Here is an 18,604-nt window from a genome sequence, read left to right on the forward strand (position 1 = left end):
GCACAAATAATCTCAAGACGGTCTTCAGCACTAGAAACACCAATACAACATCAACACTGTAGCAGAAGGGAAACGAAGCAGAACGAAATATTCCACGAACCAGTGAATCTTTTTGCGTCGATCGGAGTGAAAAATTGACAGCGGTAAATCTCTGCCTAGTTTGAAACTTCCGAACGTTCGCATAAGATCAACCAGAAATTCAGTTTAATATAATTATATATATTTGAACATAATAAGAACAATAGTAATAATCACGGCATAGATCAGCGGTGATTTTTATAAGAAAACGAAATTTACGAAAGAATTGGCAACTCATCCTAAACTTTGCCGATCGCAGCAGCGGAGAAGACGAAAACAAACAGTGTTGGCGGACGTATGAAAGTCGCTAATATCTACGTCAGTTCAGTGAACTTTTCTATCGTGTACGGACTTAAATACACGAAATTCCCAAAATTTTTGGTCGCTAAAAGGGAGACTTAGCGAAAAGTAGCGGTAGCAGAGCAGTGACGAAGACGGCGACGAACGAGAGCGGAAGACGGCGACGGACGATAGTGAAGAATTGCAAGCAATAAACCCCCCGGCGATACAGTTTTAGAAGCCAATCGCCCGGAGGTGAAGTAACGTCTTCAATCAACAATTTGGAAGGGATTCCAAATTTTTCTTCGCCAAATTCAGCAAGTACGGACTGGAAGTCGGCCAAGCTGAGTGAATTATCGCTGGATGCTAACGACAAATTGCGCTCAAGTGCAATCAGCGCGATCTTCAAGTGCAAGGCGACACGAAGCTAATTGAATAGTAAACATTCATTCCTAGTATCGGGGAATTATCAAGAGAATTTTTTTTCTCTGTGAATTAAATTTTTTTTGTGTGCGTGAAATTTTTATATAATTATTTTTCCCTGCAGTGCGCAAATAATTTTTTTAACATAAATAATTTAAGTAAATTATTTTTCTTTTGAATAATATTCTGAATAATATTTCCTTATTGTTGTACGAAGGAAATAATTTTTTTTTCTCATATTTAGTAATTTTTTTTACGAAATAGAAATTTTCGTTCACTTGGTGATAGAGACAATTCTGTTTAAATTATTCTATCATAATAATTTTTTTTGTTATACACTTGGCGCAGCATTTTGCAGTGGAACCCAAACAATTGTATACATAAATACTAATATCAGACTTTTTCAGATTGTGAGAGAGTCCTATGAAGGAATGAGTTAGGAAAAATTTGAATTTTTTTGTATAGAGGGATACAGTCAACTCAGCAAACATGCAATTGAAGTAAGTACCTGCTTCTCAAATTTTTTTTTTTTTTCAATTTTTCATTCTTGGAATCATTGAATATTTTATGAATTAATATGAATAACACTTTTGATGAAGTTATCTCCCGACTGCAACAGACAAGAAGCGAAGACCAGACTCCATATAACCTAAGACCTGTACCTGAACGACTTTCTAGACCAATTGATCCTAGTAATACTAGACCCAGACGTTCTCGTAGTCAAGGTCCCCCACTTAGTTTACCGAGTGCGCCTAACCCTTCAGTTGTAACCACTAACCCAATAACTTCCATTGTACCTAGAAATTACAACATGGCGCAAGCCACCGTAATCACCCAAGCCACTAGATTTTGTGGAACGGTAGACCCAAGTAATGTAGATAAAAGTAGATTAGAAGAATATGGTGTAAATCGATGGATAGCAGACACAGAAAGCAGAATTTCAGCTGCTGGTATCACAGATGAGAGAAAGAAAATAGATGAAGCACTCTTGTATGTTAGTATGGAACATGGTGATGCACATACAGTTCTTCATTCAGTATTTTTTAGAATATTACTCTGTTTAACGAATTCAAGAAACAGTGCTTACAATTTTGGCAACCAGAAGCACAGAAAGATCCATGGTATAACATAGGAACTTTCCATCATCAGAAATATGAGGGTAATCACTTAGTTTTAGCCACTAGAGTAGAAGAAGCTATAGATAGAGTGACGACAGATATGAAAGCTGTAGGAATTGTTGTTGGAAGGAAGGATGAATTTGATGATGATGAAACAGATTTAGCTAGTATATCCAAGGTACTTAGATATATGTCCTTAGGACCAATCTACGATGCTTTGGGTAAGGAAGAAAGAGTAGCCTTAAAGAAGTACTGTGATAGGAAGCCAAATGATGGAATTGTACAAACTTTGATGTACATAGAAAGGAAAGTAAAACAGAATTCATCAAGTAGTAGTGCAGATTTTACAGGAACTGTAGCTAGTGGAAACCCAAGAAATAATAGCAATCAGTCCAATAGAAACCAATCAGGGCAAGCTAGGTCTAGGTATCAGGAAATAGAAATTCGTTTGATAGAAATGGTGGGAACAACAATAGGAGATTTAATCAATCAAATAGAAACAATCAAGGTAGGCCGCCAAATAGAGGTAACAATGGGAATACCACTGGAAATAACAGTGGAAATAACAGGACTCCTGGACAGAGGGGAGCTAGTCAAGGCCAAAATTCAGGGAATAATAGGCCACAGTTCGATAGGCAAAGATTAAATTGTGGAAATTGTGGTTATAACAACCATACAACCCAGAATTGTTGAAGAAACAAATGGTGTTCGAATTGCAATAAGACAGGACATTTAAGCCAGAACTGTTGGTACAACAAACAGGGAAATTCTCAGGGGTCTCAAAATAACCAAAGTACTCAGCCTAATAATCAGAATACCTCCCCAAGTAACCCAAATCAAGGGGATTCTCAGTGACAATCACAGAGAGTGCAGCAGAAAGGTCCATCCTTACAGAAAGAAATAGTGACAGTGAATAAGGATGTGTCCCCAACAGACATTACTCGAAGTAATGAAATAGTGTTTTCTGTAAAGAATTTTAATACGTGTCAGGAAGAGTTGCCTATCATACAAGTACACTTAGAAGGTGTACTGAGTTCCATATTGTTGGATACAGGCAGTACTGTAAGTATCATAGATAAAGGCACTTTAACAAAACATAGGTTGTGAGCTTTCCCAAATGAGAGAATCCTATAGGACCATAAAGGGGATCGCTGGAAAGCAAATAAGGGCTATAGGCAATGTCAATTTAGAGATAGAAATTCTAAATAAGAAATACAGGGAAGAGTTTGTGGTGTTGGAAGAGAAATATTTTCCAGCTCAAGCTCTATTTTCCTTCCAGGCTATGAAAAGATGTGGAATTGCACTAGATTGTAGCAATGGAAGAATCACTATCAAGGAAATTGATAGCGGAAATGTTTGCTCTCTTGAATCACTTTACCTGAGACAGCCTCATCTGAAGAAGTAGACATCCAACAGATAGAAATAGAATTTAATGCTAACCCGGGTAGGACAGTGTGTAGAAATTCAATGATAGAAGAAATAGGAGAAGATAAACAAACTACTTTTAAAAGCCTAGAAGCCACTCAGGAGGAATTCTCAGATAGCAGGTATGAACCTGATAATTCAAGTGCACGACAAGTAGATACCTCCAAAGAACTTAGTTCTTTTTCCCAACCTGACGATCCTGACACGCTAATAGATTGTAGTCACTCAATAATAAGAGAAGATACGGAAGAGAAGTATCTCAATGAGGTGTTGCTGTTAGGCAACCTGAAAATGACAGAGATAGGTTCTGAGATACCACAAGATGAAAGTTCAGATGATACTGATGTCTGTTACACTGCCGATGCACAGAATGCAGAAGAGATCTGCTTAGTTAGTACTGCCGATGATAATCTTGTAAAACTCAAATTAAACAATAGCGTTATATTGCATCCACAATGTCTGACAAAGGTTTGTCTTAGAATTGTAACAGATAAAAACCTAGGTAATACAGATGTGTTATTAGTTAATGAAGACTTACCAGACTTTGTGAAAATGGACAATTCCCTAGTAAGACTTAATGGTGGACATTGCACGACTTATGTGTATAATTATTCTGACAAGAGACTAGAATTGCATGCCGGCAAAGAATTCTGTAAGGGAATTGTGATTACTAACCCTCTACTAACCATAAGTGAAAAAGCATTTGTCTCTGTAGCTGACACAAGAGTTAAATTAGAAGGGGAAGTAAATAATACAGATTTTCCTCATTGTAGGGACAGGTTAATACAGATATTAGAGAAATATAGGAGTGTTGTAGCAGTAACAGGAGATAAGTTAGGAAGGACAGATGTCCTGCAGCACAAAATAGTCATAGAAGATGGTGCTAGACCTTTTTATATACCTAACTACAAACTTCCAATAAGTCAAAGACCCATTGTAGACGAGATGGTTGAAGAGATGAAGGAAGATGGAGTCGTAATTCCTTCTAAGTCACCTTATAATTCACCTTTACTGCTAGTTCCAAAGAAAGACGGTACATGGAGGATGGTAATTGATTACTACGGAATTGAATTCCACACCGTCCCTGATCGAATGCCAATGCCAGTCATTAATGACATGTTAGCTCAATTAGGAGGTGCCAAGGTTTTTTCTAGCCTCGATTTACTGAGTGGATATTGGCAAGTTCCTCTCGATGAAGAATCCAAGCATCTCACGGCATTCAGTACTCATAAAGAACATTTGCAATTTGAGGTAATGCCGTTTGGTCTTACTTCAGCTCCTTTAACGTTTGTACGTTTAATGCTGCAAATCTTGGGAGATGTTGAAGACGTATCGGTTTATCTTGATGATGTAATAATTGCTAGTAAGGATGTAGAGAGTCATTTCAAGACAATAGAATTAGTATTAGATAGGCTCAGAAAGGCCTCAGTTTCTGAAGAAATCTCTAGAATATCTAGGACATGTTATCAGTGAACATGGTTTGAAAATGCAAGAAGGAAAGATTAAGGCTATTGTGGACTATCCAGCCCCAAGAAATTTGAAGGCACTAAGAAGATTCCTAGGTATGGTAGGGTATTATCGACCTTTCATAAAGGGATTTGCTACCATAGCAAAACCATTAACTGAGTTAACTAGGAAAGATGCTAGCTATGAGTGGAAAGATGAACAGGAAGCAGCGTTCAAAACACTAAAGGATATGTTGATAACAGATCCTATCCTAGTTTATCCAGACTTCGAGAAGGAATTCTACTTAGCCTGTGATGCTTCAAGTACAGGACTAGGTGCCGTCTTGATGCAAAAGGATAAAACAAGGATGAGGACTGTATACTATGCCAGTAGAGTTTTGAATGCAGCTGAAAGAAATTACAGTACAACAGAAAGGGAATGTTTGGCATTAGTCTGGGGATTACAGAAATTTAGACACATTTTGCTAGGACATAAAATTAATGTTCTTACAGATCATAAACCCATTTGTGATCTTTTCAAGAAAAGGGCTTTTACCAATAATATGAAGTTCAATAGATGGTTCGTTAGCGTATTAGAATTTGCCCCAGAATTTAGATACATACCTGGTAGATATAACACATTAGCTGACGCCTTATCTAGATCACAAGAAGAGAACGAGAAACAAATTACCACTCATAATTTCGCCTTCAGTTGTCAAATCACAGACTTAGATTTAGACAAAGTTCGTCAGGAACAACAAAAGGATTCTAGAATAAGGGAAGTAATTGGTAACCTCTTGCAAGGTGAGAAAAATTCAGAGTTTCAATTGATAGATGGGTTATTGTACAAGACTTCAGACCATCCAAATGCTTGTTCACGTTTGTACATTCCTAATACACTAATACAAGACGTTTTAGAACTAACCCATTCATACAAGTTATCAGGACATCCTGGAATTAAGAAAACATGTAGAACAATCACTAGAAACTATTTTTGGCCTCGATGTAGTGAAGATGCTACTCGATTTGTTCAGAATTGTACCCTATGTAATATACATAAGGGGAATGTCAACGTCAAGGCTCCTCTGGAAATGTATCCTTCAGAATTAAATCCTTTTCAAGTAGTCACAATGGATTTCTTAGGTCCATTCCCGAACACCATCAGAGGAAATAAACAGATTTTAGTTTTCATTGACTATTTGACCAGATACGTAGAAATTGTTCCAACTAGAAACAGAGAAGCATCAACGGTGGCAGAAGCCTTTAAGTCTAGAATTATAACCAGACATTCATGTCCTCAAGTTTTGCTCTCAGACAATGCTGCTGAATTTACTAGTGACATTCTAACGAAATTGTGTGACTTTTATGAAATACAGAAATGTCAAATAACAGCATATAAGCCAAGCTCAAATGGAGCAGTAGAAAGAACAAATCGCAAGATAAAGGATGTTCTGAAAACATTGGTAACCCCTAGCACTGAAGACTGGGACTTGACTCTCGAAGACATACAATTTACTCTAAACAACACAGTAAATGAATCAATAGGAGAAACTCCTCATTTCCTATTGTATGGCTACCAAAAGAGAATGCCAAATTCACTTTTGGATGATGCCGCACCACCCAGACGTACGTACAACTACGAGGACTATATTGCTTGGAAGACAAGACGTACGTACGAGACCGTTAAAGTCACCAGGGCTAGATTAAAGGAGTTACATAAAAATCTAGTAAGTATTACAATAACAGATCCACCATACCCTTCGTTAAAGGTAGGACAACAAGTTTATGTACTCAATCATGTTCTTGAAGGACCTAATATTAAAGTATCACCAAAATTTCGAGGTCCATATAGAGTTTTAGAAGTTTTGAAGTTGAATAAATTCAAGTTAATGCATGAAATTACCTTGAAAGAATCCATTGTACATTGGAACAACATTAAAGTAGTTCATTCAGAACCTTGGTCGTCTACCCAGTTAAAAGATTTGTCCAATAAAGATAAGATAGATAATAAAATAGAATCTTCAATGACCCCAAGGTATAATTTGAGAAGAAGGTAATGGCAAGTGCAATGGTAAACAAATGTAGTTGATAAGATTTTTACTGCTTAATAACATTATTTCAGCAAATGGATTGTATGGTGGTTGGCAGTGAGTCAAATTGTGAACTCACTCGTACAACTAAGGAAGGGAGCCATCATCAAGGAGCATGGCAAGGTTAAGATGATACAGGACCTAGCCATTGTTAAGATCCAGACGGACTCCATTATCGATCAGAGAGAGCAGTTAGTCCAGCTGAGCAATCAGATACAGGCAGGATTACAAAGTGTCCAAGATAGAAATTTGTACGACATGCTCTCCAAGTTGCAGAGGGACATCGATAGTGTTATGCCAAGGAAAGTAGTAAAGCGATCACTCATACCCTTTATAGGCGTCGCTTTACACAATCTCTTTGGAGTGGCGACCGATGGTAATGTTGAAAGGCTAAAGGAAAGAGTGGCACAACTTGAAAATTGGGCTTTGAGCAGGGCACTGTCTATAATAAAGTAATAGGAAATGTCAATCAAAATCAGAAAATGATCACAGTGCTGAAAGAATTTGTGAATAGTGCCCTCCATAATGTTTCATCAGAAATTGCTAGAATCCATCAAACAGAAATGATGGAGCAACTGCTCATAGAAACAAGTAATTTCCTTCTGGAATACAAGGAATTACTCAATGCAATCATGATGGCAGGTAAAACCTGCTGTCGCCTTTTCTGATAACCCCTAGTGAAATTGAAGCCATTATTCAGAAATGTGTTGTGAACAATCACTTGAAGCCACTAGTAGAAAATATAGTGGACTATTATGGCCTGATCACAGTGAAAGTGGTAGCCAATCAAATCATACTAGTGATCCCTTTCAACAATCCAGACGTCAACTCATTGATGTCAGTCTATCCATTCCCAATGGTAGTAGATAATAAGTCCATTGTACTAGAAGGAACAGTTCGACACTTTGCCTTGCAGCATGATTCTTTCCTAGTGACCGAAATTCCAGAACATGAGTTCAGGGAATGTGTCATGCTTAATGATGGTGTATATGTTTGTAACATTGTGAATTTCTATGAACCCTTGAATGCTCTTCATTGCCTAGATGATCTTGTAAACAACAAGAATGGTAAGAACCATTGTAAATATATACCGTTTACAGAAACTTTCAAGGCTCAAATCATTGATGATGAAATTTTTGTGTTCTCAGCAAACAGATTGAATGCTAAGATTGACTGTAAGTCAAACAAAACAGAAGTAGTTTTCATTAATGTACACTCGTTTTCATCTGCTTGTGAATTGGTTATTTTACATAATTTGTATTACAAACCTACAGTCTTCACGACATACAGTTTGAATTTCAGTAAAAGTGTACATCAGTTTGCAGTTATTAACGAATTTCAACTTTCAGAACTGGAATTGGAGACATTCACAAAGCTAGAAGAGGTTCATACTTTCTTTCATACATATAAGACCGAGATTTCTCCTATCATGTCATTCATAAATGTCATTCTTTTGGTACTGTTTGCTTTCATTTCTTTTATAATTGTCAGGAAATTAATATTGAATAAGCTTACCTTAATCAAAGACATGATGGACAGAATCCTTCCTAGAGAGTGATAGCGTTTACCATTGACTTGCCACTTGAACATTTGATGATTGATTTTTTTTATTATACAATTTATGATTTTTTTTGTAACAATCAGATATGTTCTTCATGATGATTGATAACCAGAGAGTAATAGGCATTTGATATATTTACTTTGCCATAATTTTCTGCATTTAGTTTGAGTATTTGATATATATATTCATACTTATTTGTGTTTAGCACTATGATGCATTATAATATTTCTTGCATTTATTGCTTGTTAATAGAAATTATTGAAATTGAAGTAATTGACTATAGTCAAATTTTTACTTTGAATGTATATTATAAGCATTCATATAATTTTATTTCCATGCACCTGCTTACATGACTACTTTATTCAAATTCGCATTACATTATTATTGCTAGGTTTACCTTAATTGGTTGACTTAGAATTAATTTTTTGTAATGGCTTTGTATATTGTTGAGTTGGTTATCTACTTGCATTGTAGTCAATGCAGGTAGGTGACCGAGTGATGTTTATGCAGTGAATAAGTAAGTATGAGATTCACTGATCGGGATTATGAGAGAGAGAGAGAGAGAGAGACGATGTTGATAGTTTAAAATGATGAGCCATGAGACCAAGTAAATTGAAGACTAACCATAACAAACCTCCAAGATGTGGGAAAGGAAGGAGGAGTTAGAGGAATCAAAAGGTCAGCAAAATTGACCTGATTTGTCCTTGCCAAAAGTGGGAGTTAAGATTGAACCATTAAGAGTAAAGTAGACGTCCTCAAGGAGGCGGAGTTTTATTCAACATAGGTCCAGAGTTCATTCTGATCAATTTTTAGCCAGAGTTATTTTGAAAACAATTTGGGTAGGATTTGTGTCACTCGCTCCTCTCTAACATCAAGAAATTTCTAAGTCCAGTGTGGCTGGCCGTGTGAAATAGTTTAGTGTTAAGAATAAAACTTATGAAAAAAGTGCCCGGTGAATACTTAACCTCCCCCTCCTGAAAAGTAGAAAGTATTAATAGACAATTTCAACCTAACTTTGAGTCCCCTGCGTTACTATCAAGTGAAAGTCAACAGACAGAAACGGAGTCATTCATATGTGGTGCAACGCAATACAAAGAAAAAGTGCATATATATAACATATATATATATATATATATATATATATATATATATATATATATATATATATATATATATATATATATATATATATATATATATATATATATATATATATATATATATATATATATATATATATATAAAAGCTTATAGGTCATAGATATTTTATGAATTACAATACACAGTAGATGTTTGATTAATAAGTGTGGCTAAAGGCGTTGGGAAGAACCTTGAGAGAATGTTTAGCTGGTGTCTGGCGTGCATCCTGAATAGTAAAACTGTATGTGTGTCGAGTGCATCAGATATTCTTGAGACGTGAGAACTTCCCTGCTTAGCAACATGACTTTGAGTTTGTTCGCCGGAAATGTCCAGATTCCAGAAAATTCACTCATATGTGTGATTTTTGGGGGGTGGAGTCCCAAGGTGTGAAGGGATTAGTTATCAAACACATTGTCATTCGAAGATCAACACTGAATATTATTAGAAGTCTTCGGTGAAGGCTCTGTGGTTCGAGACCTGTCGATTAAGACTGTGAACATTGCTATTTTGAGGTACGAAACATTGTAGGTTTCCCAAACTGTGGATAGTTCCTTTCATTTAACATATATGTACTACATTGCTTGTGCTTTATAAGTAACACGGGAGGAATTCCCATATCTTTATTTTTATGCATTCATTTAACAAGGGTTTTATTTGACTTCTTCAAATGTTTCGCTGAGGAAGAGGTTAAGATGTACTCATTGGAAGTATACTAGACTTAGACTTATTTTGACCTATTGTGAGGAAAGTATTTAGAAAGAATAATTAGTTGAATATGGTGAACAGTAATATGTTTGATCATTTGGTCAACATTAGTATGCGATTTTATTTCATCTCTTGTTTCTTGCAATCCAGTTATGTTAGATTATTGTCAAATAAATTATTTTGGGTAATGCTTCTTTCGCTGTAGACCTGAGAGAGAGAGAGAGAGAGAGAGAGAGAGAGAGAGAGAGAGAGAGAGAGAATGCGTGCATGTATGTATGAATGTATGAGGCCAGTAGTCACTTGGATGTGGTCACTATCAAGCTACCATTAGAGGGGTCTTCTTGACTGATAGCAAAGGTAAGCATGGGATTTACTCTTGGTTGTGTAACAGATTTTAGTGGCAAGCAGGAACTACACTTGGGTATATTATAGTGTTTAGGTACTCTCTGAAGAGATTTATCTTATGAGGAAACTGAGATTGTTGTGTATTAGGGGTGCCTTTTGGTTGGTATACTCGTATGTGCCTCTTTGCTGACCAAGGAAGTTTTTGCAATCAGATGAGTGCACACTGTGGGTCGAGTTCAGTTGTATTTGGGACTTGTGTTGCGAGTATTAGTGAGTGCGTTAGAAATATCATGTAGTGTTTTTGTTACTTTTCAGGTTAACTACGTATCTTGTTACCATTGTAGTGAGAGGGGTTACATGAGTGTTTTACTATGGTGTTTTCCTTCTTAGTTACTGGTAATGGAGGGCTAATTAAAGGAGAGTTCTGCTGCTTTGTGGTTATGTGAGGGAGACGATGGGTGAGGCTTTCATTAGTGAACGGTGAACATGGAGAGTGCTTGACACTGTTATCCATTCTCTCTGCAAGCTCGTCCTCTTTGAGGGTGGACTGAAGTATTTAGAGTGTTCAGGAAAATTTCTGGTTATTGATAGCGACAGTGTTTAGAATTTTTTTCTTAATTGTTTGCATCTGCGGTTAGGGTTACTTCATTTTTCACATTTGGCATTTAGAATTTAATTTAATGGTTCGCATTTGCGTTAGAGTTGGGATTTGCTGAATTTTTAATGAGTTGTTTTTTTTTATTTTTCTCTTTTCTTTTTCTACCTTTGCGGAGTTATATAAAGTTGAGAACAGGTCGGGTACTTAGAACTTGGAGGATTATCTGTTCAGATACTATGGCAAGGGCTAACGAAGATAAGGATAAGGTGACAATGTTGCACAAATTTACATCCTTAAATGCAAGAATTCAGCCTTTTCCAGGGCTGGTTGATGGCATTCTTCCAGTTCCCCTCGAATTCTTTAGTCTCCAAGAAAATAACCGATGGGGTAGAGGCTTTCAATGAGGCAGAAGGCTTCCTTAGTGTGGATCAAGGGGATATTGGACAGCGTTGCTGGAGTCATCACTTTTTGAAGTGTAGGACCTGGGATGATCTTAAAGATTTTTTGAGAGCATCATATGGAACAGCTGGAGCTGTTGGCGCTGTTCGAGACCTTAGGACTCTTTTCAAGGTCCATAAAGGCCGTGATTCGCTGGTCAAATTTAGTGCCAGATGTTTTGATGCTGCAAGGGATTTTTTGAAGAAGCTGAGAAATTCTGGTTGGGTAAATGGAGACTGTTACGATAGAGAATCTGGAGAAACTATTGCAATATGCATGGATTCTGAATTACGTTCCTGATGCTATCGTAAATAGTTTTGACGAGATAGAAAAGGGGTCGGATGAAATTTTATTGATCTCTTATTTTAAGAAACATTTGTCAAATGTCCCACAGCAGATAACTCCTTTTGGGTGGAATGCCGAAATCTTCCTGGGCAATTCCGAAGTGTCATACACAGAGTAATTCTGATTCCACAATTATGAGGCTACATGAGGATGATAAGACTTCTGCGAGGTTCAGGATCTCAGGGGCATTGTTATAATTGTAATAGGCAGGGCCATGCTAAGAAGTTTTGCAGGGTGAAATATTGTGGCACTTGTAAGTCTGCATATCACGGTTGGCAGGTTTGCCCGCTTCTCAAACAGAATGAGACTAGAAGCACTGCCTCAAAGCGCTGGTCTGGCAGGTAGGAGAACTCCTCGAGGGGGTTTTTCAGGAGCCTCTAGGGGCCAACAGACTTTTTGGAGGACCGAGCAGCAGAAGGGAAAGAGATAAAAAAGAGTTGTTTCTTGTGACATAGGACTTCTGGGTGAGCCCTCAGAGCCAAAGCCAGTGGTGAAAAGGTCTGGTGTATGGGGTTGATGTGAATATCTTTATAGATACAAGTGCCTCTATTAATTTGATGAATTATGAGTTGTTCCGATTGATGTTTTCCAATCGTTCTTTGAAGCCTGCTAAAGAGACAGTATGTGATGTGCAAGCAAATAGGTTACGGGTTTTGGACTGCGTAGATGTGTGTTTATCTCTTGGTGGTAGAACTTTTTCAGAACCATTTTTGGTTATACAAGGGGCTGCTTTGGGGAAATACATTGTTACTGGGTCATCCAACGTGTCGGCAACACAAAATTTCAATTCATACAGGGGTAGCTGGTGTAACTGTTGGAGTACCTGGTTCTTTTGTACCTTATGAGGAAATGGATTGAAGTAGAATGGATGATGCTAATGGATCGGGTGTACATAAGGATTTGCTGGTGGATTCTGAACATGTTTCTGTGGGTAGGAAGTGTTATAAGGGGGGTTTTGTTGGATGATGTGGTTCTAGGTCTTGGTATGGTTTCTATGGTGAAAGTTCGAGTGAAAGGTGTGCATAAGCCCAGACAGGTGTGTATGGATGAGTGCAGCGAAAAGCTGAGGGGGGTAGTGTGTATGGTTTCTATAAGCAATGTATCGAGTTCAAGGGATACTTGGGTGGAGTTGCTAAACTGTAATGATTCAGTTCAGAACTATCAGAAGGGTACTTATGCAGTCGATTTTGTTGACTGGGTTGATGAAGATAATTCAGTTGCTATTGTCGGGGACATGTGTGGGTTTTCAGAAGCATATTTACAAGCTAGGAGGCAGGTTTTTAGGGATCATTTAGCCAATGCTGACTTTAAAGAATATATTGAGGGTGTGAAAGGTGTTCTGGCTGAGTTTGCAGACACAGTCGCACTTAAAGATAGGGTTAACAAATGTGTTAGAACACAAGGTTCATTTAGAGAATAAGCTAAGCCTATTTTTGTCCCTTCATATAGGATTCCTTTTAAGATTAGAGAACAGCTAGAGCAACAGGTTTATAAGTGGGAGGAGGAAGGCATTGTTAGGCCCAGTTCTTCGCCGTTTAATTTTCCGTTGTCAGTAGTGCCGAAGAAGGATGGTTCAGTTGGGTTTTTGTGTGGATTTTATAAAACTGAACAAGAAAACCATTTTGGATCGTTACCCTGTAGCGTGTTTGCCAGATTCATTTGTTGAGATTGGGGGCAAGAATATTTATTCTTTAATTGGTCTGATACAAGGATACTTGCAAGTACTGCTTAGTGAGAAGAGTCACAAGTATACAGTGTTTTCTTTGCCGAGGGAACATTATGAGTTTACGCGGATGCTGTATGGTTTATCAGATAGTCCTATGATATTGTAATATAGGTGTGGAGAATAGCGAAATAATAGAAGCATCTTGGCAGCAACATAACTTTATTTCAGTTCCTGTTCTGACATCGTATCAACAACCAAACGTGGCACAATATATTCAAAACATAGAATGTTCCCAAAGGTAAGGGAGAATGTCCCCAAGAGTTAAGGTACACAGTGCATTGCAGAAAATGATTTTTTTACGGACACTACAGACATTTTGAGGCTGGTGAATATAGCCACTGAGTCCATTTTGTGTGTATGGATGAATCTTAATTTCCATTGATTCTTTAGAGGAACATTTAGAGGTTCTTAGGGAAGTTTTTAGGAGGCTTAGGTTAGCTGGTTTGAAGATAAAATTAGCTAAGTGTAATTTTCTGAAGAAGCAGATAGTATGTTTGGGTCATGTCATTTCTAAAGAGGGCATTAGAGTGAATGATGATAAAGTTAGAGAAATTGTAGATTTTCCTACTCCCAAGAATAAGAAACAGATTCAGTCTTTCTTGGGCATGGCTGGATTTTTTCATAGGTTTTTGAAGGGTTTTTCTACTTTAACATTTTAACATCTCCTTTGACAGATGCCCTGAAGGATGATGTGCAGTTTGTATTGGGTGATGGACAGCAGTCAGCCTTTTGGAATATTAAGAAGGCTTTAGTTAATCCCCCAGTGTTGAAATTTCCTGATTTTGAGCGTCCTTTCACCTTGGTGACAGATGCCAGCCATGATGGTATAGGGGCCTGCCTTATGCAGAAGTTCGATGGAAGACTCCATCCGATTGCATTTTACACTAGAAAGTTTAAGACATGCATAGTAATGAACGGCTATGGTCAGTAGTAGACAAGGAGACCTTTGCTGTAGTGTCTAGCTTAGTGCATTTCAAGATGTTATTGATGGCCAATCAAGTAGAGGTTCTAGCGGATCATAAGCAATTGTTGGATCTTTTTAATTAGCCAGATCTTACCCTAAAAAGACCTTGGAGGTATCTGACAATCAGGGATTTTGATGCTAAGCTTAGGTATATAGAAGGTAGATATAATGTTGTAGTGGACGCCCTTAGTAGAAGTTTTTTTTATTTGGATGGTTCTCATGTATGTTATGTATCTGGTGATTGTACAGACTGAGATATTAGTTTAGTACAATCTAAACAGGATGAAGATGAGGTTTTGGCAGACACAAAAGCGCTTCTTAGAGGAGAATTAGTTAGGAAGGGTTATATGTTGCCTTTTGCAGGCCTTGAAGTAGAGGGTAGTTTGTTAGTTAGGAAGATTAGATACAGACTGAGAAATAGTGAGGATAAGGGTGACACAACACAAATAGTTGTCCTAGGAGTTTAGTACCTACGGTTCTGGATACTGTTCATTGTCAGTCTGGCAGTCCACATTTGGGTATTGAGAAGACATATCAGAATATATGGGGAGAATTCTTTTGGAAGAATATGCTCACGTTAGTGGAAGACTTTGTGAGAGGTTGTTCAGTTTGTAATATGTGTAAACCATCGAGGGTTGTTTTTAGTAAATTGGGTTCGTTTCCTATTCCCAGTAGACCATTTTCTAGGGTCCATATGGACCTACTATCCAATTTCTGTGAATCTAGGTTACAGCCGTAGGCACCTGTTGGTGGTTGTGGACGAATTCACTAGGTTTGTGGAGATTTTCCTTTGAAGCACAAAACAGCGGAGGATGTGGCAGTTGCATTCTTAAATGGTTATATTTGTCAGGGGGTTCCTGAGGTACTGATTACAGATAATGGGAGAGAACTTGTGAATAAGACGTTAGAGTGTCTTGCAGATGTAATGGGCATTTGGAAAGTCACAATTATTCCCTATAGACCAGAAGCTAATGGGCTGTGTGAATGGGCAAATAGGAAGGTAATTGAAGCTCTCAGAATTACCATAGGGGAAATGATGTAAATTGGGATCAATATACTCCACAGGTTCAGCATATATCAATTCTGATGGTTAGTGATACCGTTGGAATGTCTCCCAATGAGATGCACTGTTTGGCTACCCAGGCAGGGACATTTGATTTGTTACCCATTCCATCAGGTGATGAAACAAGTTAGGGCGCTTATCTCCACTGCTAAAAAGAGATATGTGCATCTTGCTAAGAATCTTGAGTTGGAAAATGCGGGATATGGTGGACAGGAGCAATTTAAAACCAGATAGAGTTAAAGTTGCTTTGGGAAATAGGGTTTTGTGAAAATAAATGTTAGGAATCAGTTGAACTAAAAGTTAGGTCCTAAATTTGAGAGTTCTTTTTCCATGTTGTAGAAATAAAAAAAAAGGGAATAGATTTGTTGTTCTAGATGAAAATACGGGTATGTCTTGATTGACACATATATCTAAAATTAAAAATACAGGTTAATGGAAATCTTGTGGGTTAATTCTTGATATTACTATTGTTTCTGATAATTTTTTTTTGTTTTTAATTGATTTTAAAGGTTTTGATTTGTATTTTTTTTTTTAACTAGGTAGGACATCTGTCCATAGAGTTATACAAATTTTTAGTAGTGGGGAGTTCAGTTTTTTCTGTTTTATTTTTTTTATTTTCTTTAGTAGTTCAGAGTTAGTTTTTTTGTGTGTTGCAATAATGTCTGAGAAGTGAAAACTTAGTTAAAATTAGTGCAAAATGCTGTAGGGTCTTATAGATATATGTTTCTCCTCTTTGTTCTTTGTTTTTTCTTGTTTCGAGACTTAGTAACTTATAGGTCTTTCATTTGTTTTTTTTGTAGATGCTGAAATTTCGTCTGCTCGTGGCTTTAAGGGTCATGGCATGGGCTACATTTGTAGTGAGGCTAGGCCTGGATGTTATTATAGAAGAAGACTATGATGAGTGGTCGTCTTCTGATGCAATATCTTTGAGCATAGAGTTTGAAGACTTAGGTTTGGCATGGTTTGAGCTTGAAACATCCCAGGGGAAAGTTCAGTCACTTAAGAAGTTTTTGGGTGAGATGGAAACCGGACAGAATCTGTCTGATCCATTATGGACTTGGTTAACCGAACTCAACGCTACCGTTGTTAGGGTTCAGGATAGGATTGAAAAGATTTTAACATGGTTTCCACAGTTAGATGCTTCAGCTTCTAAAGTTTCTGTTAGGAGAAGTAAGAGGGCAGCCCCACTGGCAATTGGAGCTCTGGTGCTCATAGGAGCGGTTGCTAGTATATCAATTTCTAACTTGAAAGAACTGAACAGATACTGGCAGATTTGGCTGACCATGGTAAAACTTTAGTGACTTTACGGGATAGTAATGAGAAATTATGAGAGGTTTTTGTCATTAAGGAATTCTTTAAATGGGTGTAATGTTAGATGTTATGATAGTTTTTCTTCTTGGCCAAATCTTGTTAAATATTGACTTAAATGAAGCAGCATATCGCCATGGGTCTATCAGAAATCAAATTTAAGGCAGTGGGAGCCTCTTTAAGGGGGCGAATTTTTTGGAGATATTTTATGGAAGGCTTTAGAATCAACTTTAATGAAGTTAGCATATCTGATATGGGTTGTTTTTGGAAACTGAATTTGTAATCATTAAATCGATTTTCATAGTTTTTGTCTGATATGTTGGCTTTTTCTGAGTACATTCAATGGGTCAGTGGTAAGTAGTATGGGATAGTGATGAGACTATGTACCTTTTGGGGGACCAGTTGCAATCCTCAGCTGTCAATCATAAGTCAGGATGTGTTTTAGTTCATGATAGATATATGTCTGACAGTAGTATTTTTATGCTCAGAAACGTTGATTGGTTAGGATTTTAAGATGTTAGTACACAACGAGACTCCCTCTGACTGTGACTTTCGATCATTCCAACATGAGTACAAGGTGGCCTCTATGAAGACTCAATGCAGTGTTTTGCCGGAGTTGCGAAGTCCCCATCCGGTGCCAGAATTCGTCGGACATGTTCCTTCTATGGGGATCACAGCTGGTTGATGCGGTGTGTAGACTGGTCACGCCGAGATTCCGAGTTCTGGGCAAGAACGTTTTCAACACTACTACCTGGATCTTCATGCGGCATCTTCACGGGGACCATCAAGTGGTTTCAGTGCCACCTTTAAGGGAGGTTATCACTACAATCCCGCCTCTGCCTCCAATGCTGGAAGATGAACTTTTCCCCATCCCAAATCAATACCTCCTCATCGTTATTTTAGCAGTGTTTGGGGTTGCTGTGATCATGCTCGCCGTAAAGTGGACTGTGCTGTCAGCATGAACAAAGTGTGCGTCAAAGCCCACACCTGAAGGTCAGCCTGCCGAGGGTGTGGCTGTCTGTTTTGTTCACGAATCTGGAAATTAGACAATACTATATCCCTAGTGCTGGGGTCAGCACTTCCTTGGGTGGCCGAGCATCTGAAATAAGGACTAGTGAATTAACAAGTAGGGAGGGAAATCATCCCAAAAGTTCTTGAGGAATGCTGAGCGAGCCTCTGATGCATTTCCTCATTAAGTAAAGACAGTGTCAGCCTTTCGAAGCATGGGACCATGTGACCTGACACAGCATGTACGTTTGCCGGAGGTATCCAGGTTCTGGTGAGGATGTGTGTTTGTACGTATCTTTTAGGGTGGGGTCCTGAGAAGTGATGGGATGAAATGGGGTAAAGAGTTGCATTGCAAGACCAACCCAGAACTTGATAGCAGGTCTCAAAAATTAGAGACCTGTGTGTGTGTTGTGCTCAATACTTGAGCTGGTTGATACTGTGTGACTTGGAGGTAAGGAGCATATTTATTTACCAAACTGTAGATTGTTTTACCCATTTCTATAATCTGTATTTTATGTTTAAGTAACGTGGGAGGAATTCCCATG

The 18,604-nt window shown here is 37.9% G+C and overlaps 1 protein-coding gene and 1 long non-coding RNA gene across 2 annotated transcripts in view; one reads left to right on the plus strand and one right to left on the minus strand.

Moving 5' to 3' along the window:
• LOC136828547 (uncharacterized) overlaps nt 1-18,604 on the minus strand; it is a 613,904-nt gene that overhangs the window by 370,694 nt on the left and 224,606 nt on the right.
• Nucleotides 628-7,303, plus strand: LOC136828554 (uncharacterized). The gene is made up of 3 exons (XR_010850101.1): nt 628-795; nt 1,188-1,280; nt 6,891-7,303. It is a non-coding gene; the product is annotated as an uncharacterized lncRNA (long non-coding RNA).

This window comes from Macrobrachium rosenbergii, chromosome 43 (genome assembly GCF_040412425.1).
Source record: "Macrobrachium rosenbergii isolate ZJJX-2024 chromosome 43, ASM4041242v1, whole genome shotgun sequence".
Lineage (NCBI taxonomy): Eukaryota > Metazoa > Arthropoda > Malacostraca > Decapoda > Palaemonidae > Macrobrachium > Macrobrachium rosenbergii.